General features: G+C 28.4%; 1 protein-coding gene across 3 annotated transcripts in view; it reads left to right on the forward strand.

Moving 5' to 3' along the window:
* LOC113370014 (short neuropeptide F-like) overlaps window positions 1-14356 on the forward strand; it is a 172709-nt gene that overhangs the window by 139634 nt on the left and 18719 nt on the right. The window lies entirely within an intron of this gene.

Here is a 14356-nt window from a genome sequence, read left to right on the forward strand (position 1 = left end):
TGAGGACTTTTTAAACTGGGAAGGAATGATTGAATCTTTTTGAACTTTTTTAGGGTTATTTATTATATATTAAAATACACAAAAAAAATTTTTTTTTAATTTTTTTTTTAAATGGCTGCCGTAAAAATAAACCTGCCAAGACCCTCTCGGAAAACGCCATCAATTTGCGGGCGTTCTCACTTTTCGTACGGTGATCTGAATTTAAAAAAATTAGTTTGTACGTGTTCATAAAACATATATCTTCTAGTTAAACCAAAAAAAAAATTAAAAAAGTCACAAAATCGTAAATTGGCACACCTTAGAAAAAAAAATTCGATTTTTCACCTTTTTTTCAATGTTTTTTTTGGTAAAAGGGTTAATTTTTTAAACATGTTTTGGAATGCTTGAGGTTTAACTAGAAGCTATTACTGTAAAGTAGATGTGTGCAAAATTTCATTGGAATCGGTTGAGAACTTTTGAGTTATCCCGCCCGCAAATTTCAAAAATGTCGTTTTGAGAAAAACGCGTTTAAGTTTTGACACAGAAACAGATAAGAGTACAATAGCACTCAAGCGTCGAGTTGAGGCGTGGGCACTTAAATGAGTTTTTATTGTATAAATAATGATAATTTTTTTGAAATTTACAGGCATATTTTTGAGATGTTATTGTAACGATTTATGAAAAAAACTAGCTGTAAGTGGAATTCTGTCTTAAGGCAATTAGGGCATCGTGCCTTAAGGCAAATTGCTGGAACTTCCCGTACCAAAAATTATTATTTTTTTTTTAAAACGATTAACATTTTTGAAAAAAAATTACTTTGAAAAAATAAGATTTTTGAGAAACTATAAATTGGACAAAAAATTAGTTTTATTTTGAAAAAAAAATTTTTTTTTTAAAAATTTTTTTTTTAAAAAAATTTGTTTTTTTTGAAAAAAATTTTTTTTCTTTATTTTGACATATTGTGGAAGATCTGAACTTTTTTTTCAAAGCAATCGTACTGCTTTAACTACATAGGGACAAAATATAAAGCGCGTAAGCGCCGCGTCGCTGTCTAACGCATAAGCATTGGTACGGAACCGATAGGAATGTTAACAAATGTATACTTATTGTTAAAAATCTCTATAAAATGTCTGATAATTTGATGTGCATATGTCTAATGATCATTTTTGACCGCCAAAGGGCTCATTTTTTTACTTTTTCCTCTATATCTCCGAAACCGCTGGACCTACCTTAATGAAAGTTGTATCGATTCTTCATCTTGTCAATACAAATAAAATGTTTTTTGAATTATTAAAATCGGACGCTCCGTTCTCTTAAAAACTGAGTTACCGTTTTCGGAACTTTTTGCCCCGTATCTTCGGAACGGCTTGACCTGCCTTTGCCAAAAACTAATCAGCACGTCTCCTTATCAATACGGATCGAATGTTTTTTGAATTATTCAAATCGGTTGATCCGTGTTCCCGAAATCGTCGACGAAAATTTGTATCCGCACATACATACACACACCACATACATACATACATACACACACACATACACACACACACACACACACATACATCCATTTTTTTAAGGTATGCCAAAATGTTCAGAAACCTCTGAACGTAAAGATATATAAAAATTTTCATTTTCGATTTTTTTGCGATTACTATAACTTGCCCTACGGGAAGTTAAAAATCGATTTTTTTTTCTTGTTACATGTATCGCCCCCCTTAATGATAGTCAATTATTTGAACATATCGGGAAGTTTATGCTACTTGGGTTCTGGCAAAATGCCAATTACGCCTAGAATAATTTAGCATTCACACAGATGATATTGAAAAATGCTGATAATTGATATTTGACCATTTTATAATTGCAGGCAAAATTGGCAAATTATATATTTCTTTGTTGATTGCTGATAACAAGAAAATCACGAGTATTGCAACGTAAATGATAGACTTTTTGACTATTATAGATTATACATTGTATGTTCTCCAGCATTAAAATTGAAAATGTAGTACGTTTTCATCGTTTTTATCATTTTTCCTTATCTATGGTTTTTATGATAAACATAATGCAATTTTAGTTGTAAATTTTTCTCTAATAGTCAAGTCACTACAAGGTCAAGAAGTTGTGCTGTTAGCTTCTGTTCTTTTAAGTGCCTATATACTAATATAATGATCCGGTATCATTGAATGTAAATACAAGATCGACCAAAATCCACGTTTTAAAACGTTGTTAAAACAATTATTTATATTTAAAAAAATAATTATATTGTCATACTAGGTCAATTACTTTGCTTTGTTCACCTAAAGCTTACAATGCAAACGTTGAATTATAAAAAATAAAACACTTTCAGTGAAAAATTTTCGTATATAAATTTACGCATGAGGCTTGTATTAATTGTGGCATGTCAGAACTTATAAAGTTGCAAACACTTCTATAAGCAAAAGAGTGTTTCATCAGTCTGTAATTAAAACAGTATATAAATTTTTAACATATGCATATATGCAAATGATTTAGATCCATCTACGCGGAATCATAATTGCTTTTGATATTGAATGTCGGATGTCATATAAAATTGGAATATATATGAATTTTATAATGTTCATATTTATTGGCGCATATGTGTTTCTAAGAAATGATAGCATGCATATAAGCAAAACAAAAAAAACTACTTTTTCAAACATATTTTTTGTAGTTTTATATAAAAGACTAAAAGAACACCAGTCTCCACAGAGAATTTATCAATACTTTGACATAAATATGTCATAGTTATATGAAAAAATATCTCTTTTGCAACTTCAAGGAGCACAAGGCAACTTTCTTTATATTTCGAAGTCAAGTCTTATGCATGATATATTTCAATATTTGCATTTTTTGCAGTAAAGTTATTTTTTAAAACTTTTTTTTTATTATTCAACTAATCTTCTAGAATTATTCATTAATATTATAATTCAAGATATAATAAGCATTATGTCTGTCAAATATTTATAGAGCTTTTATATTGAAAATTAATATTTTTTATACAATTTGAAAGATTTTTTTCACAAACGATTTAAAATATTATTATACTATATTTTGAGTATTATATTTTGAGTAAGGTAAATTTAGTTCACGATTAACCTTCTATATGGCTGTGACATCAATATTTATAAATATAACAATAGAAAATATGAAGTAACACAATCTTCTTTATTCTGAAGTTTTAAAAAATTCATTTTGATGCAAATCCCATGCCACTACTTGCTTTTGATATGCAGATTGCTTAGTATAGGATGAACTTTCCGAGTTAAAACTTACATAGGTTTAATTTAATATAAAACATGTTTTGAATATCGGAATCTTTTACTAGACTTATTAGTTTCTTTTAAAATTAACAAATAAGAAATTGTTTTAATAGAGTAAATATATACAGGGTAGAGCAAGGCTTAAAGGACCGCGTGTAAAAAGGTCCACCACCGATATATCAAATATAAGAAAAGTTAGGAATTTTTTAACAACAATAGGTATTTGAAAATATGGGAAAAAATATGTATAATCAGCTATCACCTTGGTTTACGATTTTGCTCTCAGGACATAAACGTCAATAAATCTATAGCAAAAGTATTTTTTTGGTTGTGAAAACTGTTGTTTAAGACCCTAATATAATTTTTAAGCATACTTCATTTAATTGTTTTATAAGATGTATTGTTAATTTTTAATTAAATTCAACTTTTTTATATAATCTCTTTAAAAACTCATATGTGGATGGAGTAAAAAGGATCAACCAAACTTTCACCCTGGCAAAGGTGTATATAATAAAAAATAATAAATAAAACTGTGAAAAAAAAACAATTTCACAAGATATAAGGCGAATAAATACTTATTCTAACTATGCGAATAATTATTTCTGACAAAATACTAAATTTAAAACTAAAAAATATAAAAAATGAAAAACAACAAAAAAAATATTTCTACAATGATAAATGAGCTGTCAATTTCACTGAACATAGCCATATAGTTGTTTGTTTGTTACGTGTTATTTGTTGTAATATAATTGATTGTTTGTTTTCACAATATAACTGCTCAAAGTCAAATTGGTCCTTTGTGCCCTGCCCTACTTTATCTATATAAATAATAATGTTTTTAACCAGCATACATCTAATTAGTAAAAAAAAATTATATCTAAATAAAATAAGTATTCTATATGTTTCGAGTCCGAATCCCTTTTTTGTCTTTAATTATTATCATTCACCATCTGTTATATGTATATATGCATGTATGTATGTATGTATGTATGTATAAATAAGTAATTGAATCTTTTTGGTTTTTTAAATCTTATTAGAATATTATACGACGTTTCATACTTTATTAAAGACTCAATCAACTCCGTGATTTCTCACAAATTATTTATTGAGTTTAAAGAAATTGGGAAAACAAAATTCAGTTCTATATACAGTTGTGAGAAATAAAATTGTAAAATCAAAATAACATTTTTGAATCAACGTAAAAACTGAATAGATATGTGATTGCGACAAGATAGATATTTGCTGCATAATGCAATTGAACGAAAATAAAAACTTGCAAGCAAAATGCATGCAATTGACGTCTTCAAAGAAGGCGGAAAATTGAAAGCTTCGGAATAGCAAAATGTAATGATTTGAGTAACAAGGACTAATACTATAAATCTACCTTCGGGGGACTTATTATTATTATTATCATATATCTTTAATAAACACATTTTTGTGATAAAATTTTCATATGAATGACATGAAAATTATAATAATTCGCTACCGGCATGTGGGATGTGATATTTTAATATGTGCGATTGTTCAGCGTTTGTCGAGCACAAAGAAGTTGACAGGCCAATACATACCAATTGCAATAACATCAACAGGCTGTATTATAAGTCCGATTATAAATTCATAGGATCGCGTGCACTTCAATTCGAACGACGATATATCGGAAACTTGTTGGAAAATATAGAAAATAACATGATAAAAACTCCCACACACCTGCAGACTAGAGATCAACTGGGAACAGTAGGAAGCAATAAATATTAAAACACGTGTGTTTTGACTGGATCCAAAACACAGAGTTCCAAGTAGATGATTGATATTCTAATTATTTCTCAACTACCCGTAGGGTAAGTTATAATAATCGCAAAAAATAGAAAATAAATATTTTTATTTATCTTTACGTTTCAAAAGTTAGAAAAAATGTGTGTGTGTATGTGTGTGTGTGTGTGTGTGTTGGTGCGGATACAAATTTTCATCGACAATTTCGGGAACACCGATTAACCGATTTGAATAATTCAAAAAACATTCGATTCATATTGATAAGGAGACGTGCTGATTAGTTTTTGGCGAAGGCAGGTCTAGCCTTTCGAAAGATACGTGGCAAAAAGTGCCAAAAACGGTAACTCAGTTTTTAAGAGAACGGAGCGTCAGATTTTAATCACTCAAAAAATTTACTTGTATTGACAAGATGAAAAACTGATTAAATTTTTGGGAAGGCAGGTTATGGACTCTCAATAAAATTAAGTTATAAAAATGTCAATAGGCAGTCAAAAATGTTTATTGAACATATATACATCAAATTATCAGATATTTCATAGAGATTTCAATAATGCGTACACATTTTGTGTGAATTTTTTTGGGTTCCGTACCAAGATTTTCAATTACGGTACGGGAGGTATCAACAATTTGCCTTAAGGCACGATGCCATGCATCCCACTAGTTTTTAGCATTTTTCTACTTAAATATTCAACACTATATCGAAAAGTATTGTTTTTTCCTCAAGGATTCCATGTATTATGTATTTGACCAGTCACCAGTAAGAACATTAGATTTAGATAGTTTTTGGATGGAACCCCAGAGAGCTTTTAGAGAGCTTTTGGATGGAACCCCAGAGAATTAATTTACTAGTTTCAGATAGAATTTTTATAATTCCTAAAAATGGTGTTCTCGAATAGAATCATGTTGCTATTGAATGCTTTAGTTAAAGAAAATTTGGGCCAAACATATCATATATAAGTCACTAGAGCGCCTAATAGCAAATATGGAAAATATTAGCAAAGTCTCTTTAACGACCTCACTCAAATAAGCTCTCGACCTGAAGATGAGAACGACAAAAGTACTTTTTTCTCATTTTTACGTATTTCAATAATATATACAAGATAATATATGGCAAATAATGTTCTTCAAAGTTACAATAATATAATTATATATATATAGGTTTCTACATAAAAAAGATTGAAGCTGTTTGTAACAAATACATGTCTTTGGGAATACAGTGGATTTTGCAAACATTTTTATAATAGAATTTTCAGCACTCACTAGTCAATCTCTGGAAATATAGATAGCAATATGTTTCCAAGTGCTAACAATAAAAACTCCTTCACCATTACTAAAATTTATAAATAAAAATCAAAACATAGAAAAGGGGCAACTGCCTTATTTCCACATTTAAAAATCGACATAGTTAGTTAGGTCAAATCATCACTGTACAGTCCTTAAATTCTGATCGTTGTTCAAATAATTATAAAAACAAACAGTCATACTAAAAAAGCTTGTAATATTTATATTATTCATAGTCATAATGCTCTGTGATTTTCGTCGATAACAATACTTATGGTTATGAATCAGGACTAAAGACGACCTTAACTTAGAGCAAAATACGAGTATATTCAGATTGTAGCAGAAACACTATATAAGTGATCATATAACACGAATAAGTAGTAAATAAGTGTTAAGTCAATAAAGAATCCTAACTATTTTTAACAGAATTTCTTGAATCTAACAATGATTCAACATTAAAATTTTTATAGATGTTGTATTTATGTTGCGTAGTTATGAAATTTATTAAAACTCTTCTTCGATAATTTAGGTTGTTGGGTTATAATTTAACCCTTGTAGCTGTAGACTGTATTAAACACTGATTTGTTTGTATATCATGTATTTGTTGCAGTTCTAATTACAATCACTGATTTGTTACTAAGTTATAATGAAAGAATATTCTTATTGGTTATTGATTATACATGTTGTTTCGCGAACTTTATTTTTGGAAGTAACAACTAGTTCAGTTAAAACACTCCGCTACCCCCTCTACCAGGGGTAGCAACCATTCCGTGTAAAGCTTAATGCCCTGAAGGTTGTCACCTTCATGGCTAATATAATAAAACGAAAATATGTCCGAACAGATGTAATTTTTACAAGAAACCCAAATTATATTTATTTTTTTGGTCCTTTGAGATTAAATAAATTTAAATAACAAGCATAGCTACCCTAACGTAGTAATATGCATATAGAATATTCCTACATAAACCTATTTCTTTTTTCTAAGTTTCAGTAACTACTACTTTCAATGAACTTCAGAAACTGCTAGTTTTTATTGCAGTATTCGAATTTATTGATCCATAATAGTTACCATCGCATCGAATTATAAAAATGTTATTTTATCACGATAAAAATACGTATAAGTGGGTACTCCACAACGATTTCTAAGAAAACAAGATGTTTAAGACATTTTTAGCGAAATAGGAAACTTCAATTGATGTTAAGTTTTATATTTGAAGTAACAAGGATGCAATGAATATAATGAAAATTCATTCGATTTAAAAAAATAGCAAACAACCTACATGAAGTTATTTATATACAATCATATTTGTAAGAAGAAAAGTGCTATCAAGCAAATAACTTTGCACATTCTACAAAACATTTATTTGAATAATAAATGAGAACTTTATTTAAATAATAATAAATTAATAAATAAAACAATAAATCTCAAACGTGACGAAAACATGTGTAAAATGAAGGGTTGTGTACTCCCTTTGAATAGTCTGAAAATAATATCAAAACACAAACTTCGGAAATTGTATCAAAAGTTTTAAGTATATTATTCTAAAATCAAGTATCATTCACAAATGTGTGTCTATTACCATGTCAGACGAACGGAAAGTTTTCATTTGCTTAGACATTATCACAAAATGAAATTGTGACATAAATTCCTCATAAAACAATGTAGAATAAACGTACCGTAGTACATGTCAGTAAAAAATTGTGGAAAGAAAAATGATGTGTGTTGTGAGCTTTTAACGGTTTAATGACATTTAGAAAAAAACATATTAATAGTATTGACATTCCGTCATTTCAGTAATGTATTTTTATTTCTCTTTTGGATCAAGTTCAACATGTCAGAGCTTTTTTTAAAGCTGGTGGAAATGTACATTTCATTGTTGATTTTTTTCTGATTATATTTCAGAGAAAGGGTGGGAATAAATTATTAGTTTTTTTTTAATAACTCATTTTTGAATATTTGTAATGTTTTTAGTATAGTTAGGTATACTTTCAATTTTTATATTAAAATTTGTAAATAATTTATAAAAATATATGCATCATTTTGTAAAGTTTGTGTTTCAGCCTAAAAATCCTATTTGCTATTTATTTATCTCAAAGTGTCAAGTTATTTTGAATTGTTTAACACAAAAACTGTGTGTCACTTGCAGGCATTTGCAATATACAATTTGAAAATGACTGCACAGATTTAAAGAAATTAAAAGATATTTGATGAAACTCGATAAGGACTCATATTGATTACTTTTCTGTGAAAATCGGCCAAGCCGTTTCTATATAATTATCAGAAAAGTGCAAACTTTCTCATCAATATCTTTGAAAAATCGTGAATCAAATTTAAGACTAGTGGGGTACATAGCATCGTGCTTTAAGGCAAATTGCTGAAACTTTCCGTACCGCAATTAAAAATTGGTACGGAACCTAAAACAATTTACACAAAATGTGTACACATTATGAAAATCTCTATAAAATATCTGATAATTTGTAGTGCACAAGACATTTTTTTAATTTATTTTTCTTGACAGTTCATAACCGCTGGACCTGCTTTCCCAAAAATTTAATTAGTTTTTCATCTTGTCAATACAAGTAAAATGTCTTTTGAATTATTAAAATTGGACAGTCTATTCTCTTAAAAACTGAGTAACCGTTTTTAGCACTTTTTGCCCCGTATCTTGGGAACGGCTAGACCTGCCTTTGCCAAAAAGTAATCAGCACGTCTCCTTATCAATATGAATCGAATGTGTTTTGAATTATTCAAATCGGTTCATCCGTGTTCCCGAAATCGTCGACGAAAATTTGTATTCGCACACACACATACATCTATTTTTTCTAAAAAATGCCAAAATGTTTAGAAACCTTTGAAACGTAAAGATATATAAAAACTTTCGTTTTCGATTTTTTTGAGATCACTATAACTTGCCCTACGGGAAGTTAAAAATATAAATTATTCAAAAGTTTGAGAGCGTTGAAAGTTGATAATAGTGCTGACTGAGCTTTGGTAAAGATCAGCAGTTCCGTTTCTTTGTAATTACTTGAAAAAATTACCATTTTAATGAAATATTGCATAATGTTAGAGTTCACAACCTAATCAAACACCTTAAAATATTACAGACTTCTAATATGCAAAAAGTGGATTTGTTAAAAAAAATCATTGAAGTTTGGTTAATAACTTCATGAAAATAAGCAATTAAAAATTTGGTTGTCACAATATATACATATTGAGAAGTTCACATCTCGTCCTAAAGTGAAATGCCACTTATACTTAATTTTATTTTAATACTATTAGATCTTTGCATTTAATATTTGAATCTTTTGCCAGAAAAAACACACTACTTGTGCAAAGCATGAAATAGCAAATAATATGCATTGAATTTTTTTTCAAAACAATATTTTATAATCTACAGTAGAATTTCATCTAAATTTATCTTCATTTATCTCAGTTAAGACTTGCACATCTTATTTTGTTTATTATCGTTCAAGCATAGTATGGAATTGAGATTATAATCTGACAATATTATTTGTCGATTATGAAGGAAAAATTAACGGCTTAGTAGTCGCACATGGTCCAGAAGGCTAATACGTGGTTTAAGAGCTTAAAGCTTTGGCATAATCTATAGTTAAGCTCGAACGTGGGGCTTACATAACATTTCCAGTTCAAGACATAGGAAACCTTTGACATACGATGAAATAAAATCAATAACATTTGATTGATTGTATATAAGACCTACTTTGTATGATGCAGAGATGAAAATCGTATTTGGAATCTGAGTGAGTAATTTTGGTAATAGAGTAACAATTGTAAAATGAATAGATAATGGGACATGAAACACGAGATAGAATTTTAACGATGGTCTTAAAAAGGAATAACATTTATTTACAAATAGTGCGTTATATGTATTACCTTCTATTATAATAAAACATATTTTTTTGATTTAGAATATTAATATTAATATTCTAATACTGTAATTTCACAAATAAACTAATAGTAAAATATATTGATAATTAACTTAGAATCAAAACGTATCTATGTATGTATAATTCAATTAATATGAACATCTAATACATAAATTTAATTACTTTTGGCATTATATTTGCTATCTTCTACAGTGCTTGAAGATATGTTTCAATATTTAAAATTTTCAATACTATTTCAAATTATATAAAAATACAGATTTTGGTTTTATGTTTTCGATCTTGAATTTTATTCTCTTTATCATTAATATTCCTCATTTTAAAATTGATTTAAATAACAGTAAAATGATTAAATAATATTTATTTCCAGAAAATGAAGAATTCGTAAATTTATTGAAGTGATTTTAGCGATTATTTAGAAGTATGTAACCCCCTTGACCCTTATTACCCTTATCTACCTACACGCTATACTGAATAACGTTTTTACCTTTAGCTCGCTATTTTTAAATAAGGCTCTACCAAATCATTATATAGATAGTTATTTCTCTATCTAACGATTTAGTGAATTCTGAACACCTGTCGCATTAACGATACACCTACTATCCAAATTATATATTTACAAAAAATGCAAAAAATAGATCCACACGCTTTCAGATTAAATCGTATGAAAGCTGCCATAAATACACATACATTAAAAGCGACTCGACATTTTCAATAAATATGTCTATGCACCTGCAATTATATATGTTATTCATTATTTAAAATTTTATGCTCGCGACAGTCATATTTTAAAAATAAAATTAACATTTTTATATGTAAATGGGGCTATGGTATTAAAAATGATACAGGCGCATTCTATTATACAAAAATAGTCATAGCTTTCAAATACAATAGCGATTTTTATAATACAGATTATATTATTGTATGATATAAAATATCAATAATTCAAATTTAATTAAAATTTGTACTGTAATAAAATATGATAATAGTGACTGTACAGAAAGGGAATAAAATAAAAAAGAGAAAAATAAATAATTTAAAAATGCACAGAATTTTGTTCATTTTTTTCATAAGTTAATTCTAATAAGTTATATATGAACTCTTAGAGGGCATAACATTAAGAAAAAAATATGATTGTGCGGAATATAAAACATCTTTATTATTCAAGACGTTTTGATGTAAAATTTTATGTCGTGACCAGTGGATTTACCTGGAAATTCTACCTTCTACCTACGGGAATGTAGAATAGGCCAATTGCATGTATCATAAGGAAAGACTGGAAGGTTTTGATTAAACATTATTTATTAAAAGTATTCTTTTTATTTATTGCCATCCTGTCCGAGAGAGAGTGAAGCTGAATATCCGAAAGTGGAAAAGTTAAGCTTAATGTATATTTCCAATAAAATCCTGTTAAGATTATTTTCTAGCATCGGGCTAAAAAGGTGTCTTACGCGTGATGGCGTATTATACCAAATTTGAAAAATAAGGTAGTTCCTACTACTTATTATTATCTATTATTTTAGGAATTATAACATATGTGATTTACATTTAAGACGTAGTGTTGAATATAAGTATCTTATGTAAAATAATTAGTTATTTTAGTTTAACAGAAAAATTTTGATGCATTAGCTATTACAAGATTTTTAATATAGTCAAACTTTTGCAGTGGCACGAGTTAGTATTCACTTGCACTATTATTATAACAAGTATCTTCCTTGAGAACATTGAATTTAAATTGCATCAATTAAAAAAAAACTATGGTGTATGGCATCGTGCCTTAAGGCAAATTGCTTGAACTTTCCGTGGCAGAATTATATCTTATATTTAATCTATATATAATTATATATATATTCGAAGAAAAAATCAGTAATCAATAAAAATTGATCATTGATTTACAATCGCTTTTGGCACTTTTGCCCCATTTCTCCGAAACAACTAAACCATTGTATACGCCAAAAACTAATCAGCACGTCTTCATATCAATAGGAATCGAATGTTTTTTTAATCATTCAAATCGGTTGATTTGTGCTCCCGAAATCGTGGACGAAAAACTGTATCCAAACATACATATATATCACACACACACACACACGCACACACAAATACATCCATTTTTTCTGAGGTATGCCAAAATTTTTAGAAACCTTTGAAACATAAATGCAAAAATTTTCATTTTCGATTTTTTTGCGATTACTATAACTTACCCTACGGGAAGTTAATAGCTAAAAATATGACAAAAATTGGGATTTTGTAGCAGTTTGGGAAGTGTTTGACTTTCATTTTCCAGTAATTTATTGACGGTGTACAATGCCTCTACAATTTTTAAAATGATCTATCCGGCAATTGTTCATTTCCTCGCAAATTAAGGGTTAACTTTGATCAGCCCTGAAATTTGTGTTTGATAAAGACAAACTTCAGGGCCTTTGAAACATAAAAATATGCAAAAATTTTAATTTTCGATTTTTTTGCGATTACCATAAACTTACGGAAAGTAATTAGCTAAAAATACGACAAAAATTGTGATTTTGCAGCAATTTGGGAAGTGTTTGTCTTCTATTCACCAGTGATTTGATGACGGTATACAATGCCTTTACAATTTTTAAAACTAGTCCAGCAATTTGAATTTGTTCGTTTTCTCGCAAATTAATGGTCAACTTTGGTCAGGCCTAAAGTTCGTGTTTGATAAAGCCATTCAACCTGAGCCTTCGCAGAGCTCAAGTAAATTTTTCTCAGTAATTAAAAAAATTATGAAATGGAAAGAAATATTATTCATTATAGGTACTTTACAAAATTATTACAAACAATTCAAGCACAGTGGTTGCTTTTTTGTAAACTGATTTATTAAATTATTGCTGATGACGACTTTAACCATTTTAAAGTTCTTGACGCTATGGAAAATTTGGAAGGTTTATTATCAATGCGAGGATCCCTGTATAATTGATAAGATCGATACAACGGCGTAACTTTTTATTATTAACATCTAAATGCCATCAATTAATTAAATTAATCTTATAATAATCAGTGCAGTAATACGTCACTTGCACACATATTGTATTTATGAAACAAATTCACCGCCACTGATAAACGCGACCTAATTAGTTTTGCCCCACTGCACTTGAGAGTGGCACTACAGTTCAATCTGTTATTAATCGCTTCGCCAATCACAAATTATTCTTTTGTAATTTTCCGAATTTTGTGTACATATCAACCCACGTATCAAACGCCAATTTAATATTTTGAGTTTATCATCGCTTTGTGTCATCGGAAATAATATTTCATAGAGAATAAATTTTATTCGAAATATAAACACAATGGGATGGATACCGTAAAACCATGAGCAGACTTTATATAAAACTTCACGTTTAATAAAAATGCATTTCATATGAATTCGGCCATATAGTTGGAATTCTATATTTATTAGTCTTGTAGACGGAAGATTGTAATAGATAGAAAGACTGACAAACATGCATATAATAATTTTATATGTGACGTTTCAAAAGCCTTAAACCATTTTAATATCTTAAATTCATATGACTCTATATATGACACTATTGTAAACTAATTTATTTCAGCTATTTACAGCTTTCTAAACAAAAGTCTATATTGATTACAGAAAATCAATTTGTTTATTTTATGCTTTTCCTATATTCATAGCAGTGGTTTCAAACCTTTTAGTACCGCCTATCTTCATTCTTAAAAATATTTGTTGCGCTCTCTGTAATTTTTTTAACAACTTAAATTCACAAATACTCAACTTTTTTTATTTTTATTTACATAGATTTATTGCCGATCAAAATAATATATATTTTTTAAGACAATATGCTGGGTGTAAATGCATGAGATTATCTCCTCTTTTTTATTTTTTTATTTTATTTAAGATCGTATGGCCATTTTTTTTTCAATCTTCGAATAAGAGATTCCTCGCTTAATTGAATACTCAACTGATATTATAATTTGATATCAGAGTACAAAATAAATAATTATTTAATTAATCATTATTTTTTTATATCATTTCAACATTATTGGTTTAGTTTAAAAAGTCTTGAAGCATCTTTGTACCTAGATGGTGATTCCCAGAGTTTGGAAACCGCAGGGTTTGAGGCATCAGCCCAATTTTTTTGACAATTTTGATAGATGATAGAGTTATT

Source organism: Ctenocephalides felis, unplaced genomic scaffold (genome assembly GCF_003426905.1).
Source record: "Ctenocephalides felis isolate EL2017-DRISC unplaced genomic scaffold, ASM342690v1 CF-g0.4_SCAFFOLD_01492, whole genome shotgun sequence".
In the NCBI taxonomy this organism is placed as follows: domain Eukaryota; kingdom Metazoa; phylum Arthropoda; class Insecta; order Siphonaptera; family Pulicidae; genus Ctenocephalides; species Ctenocephalides felis.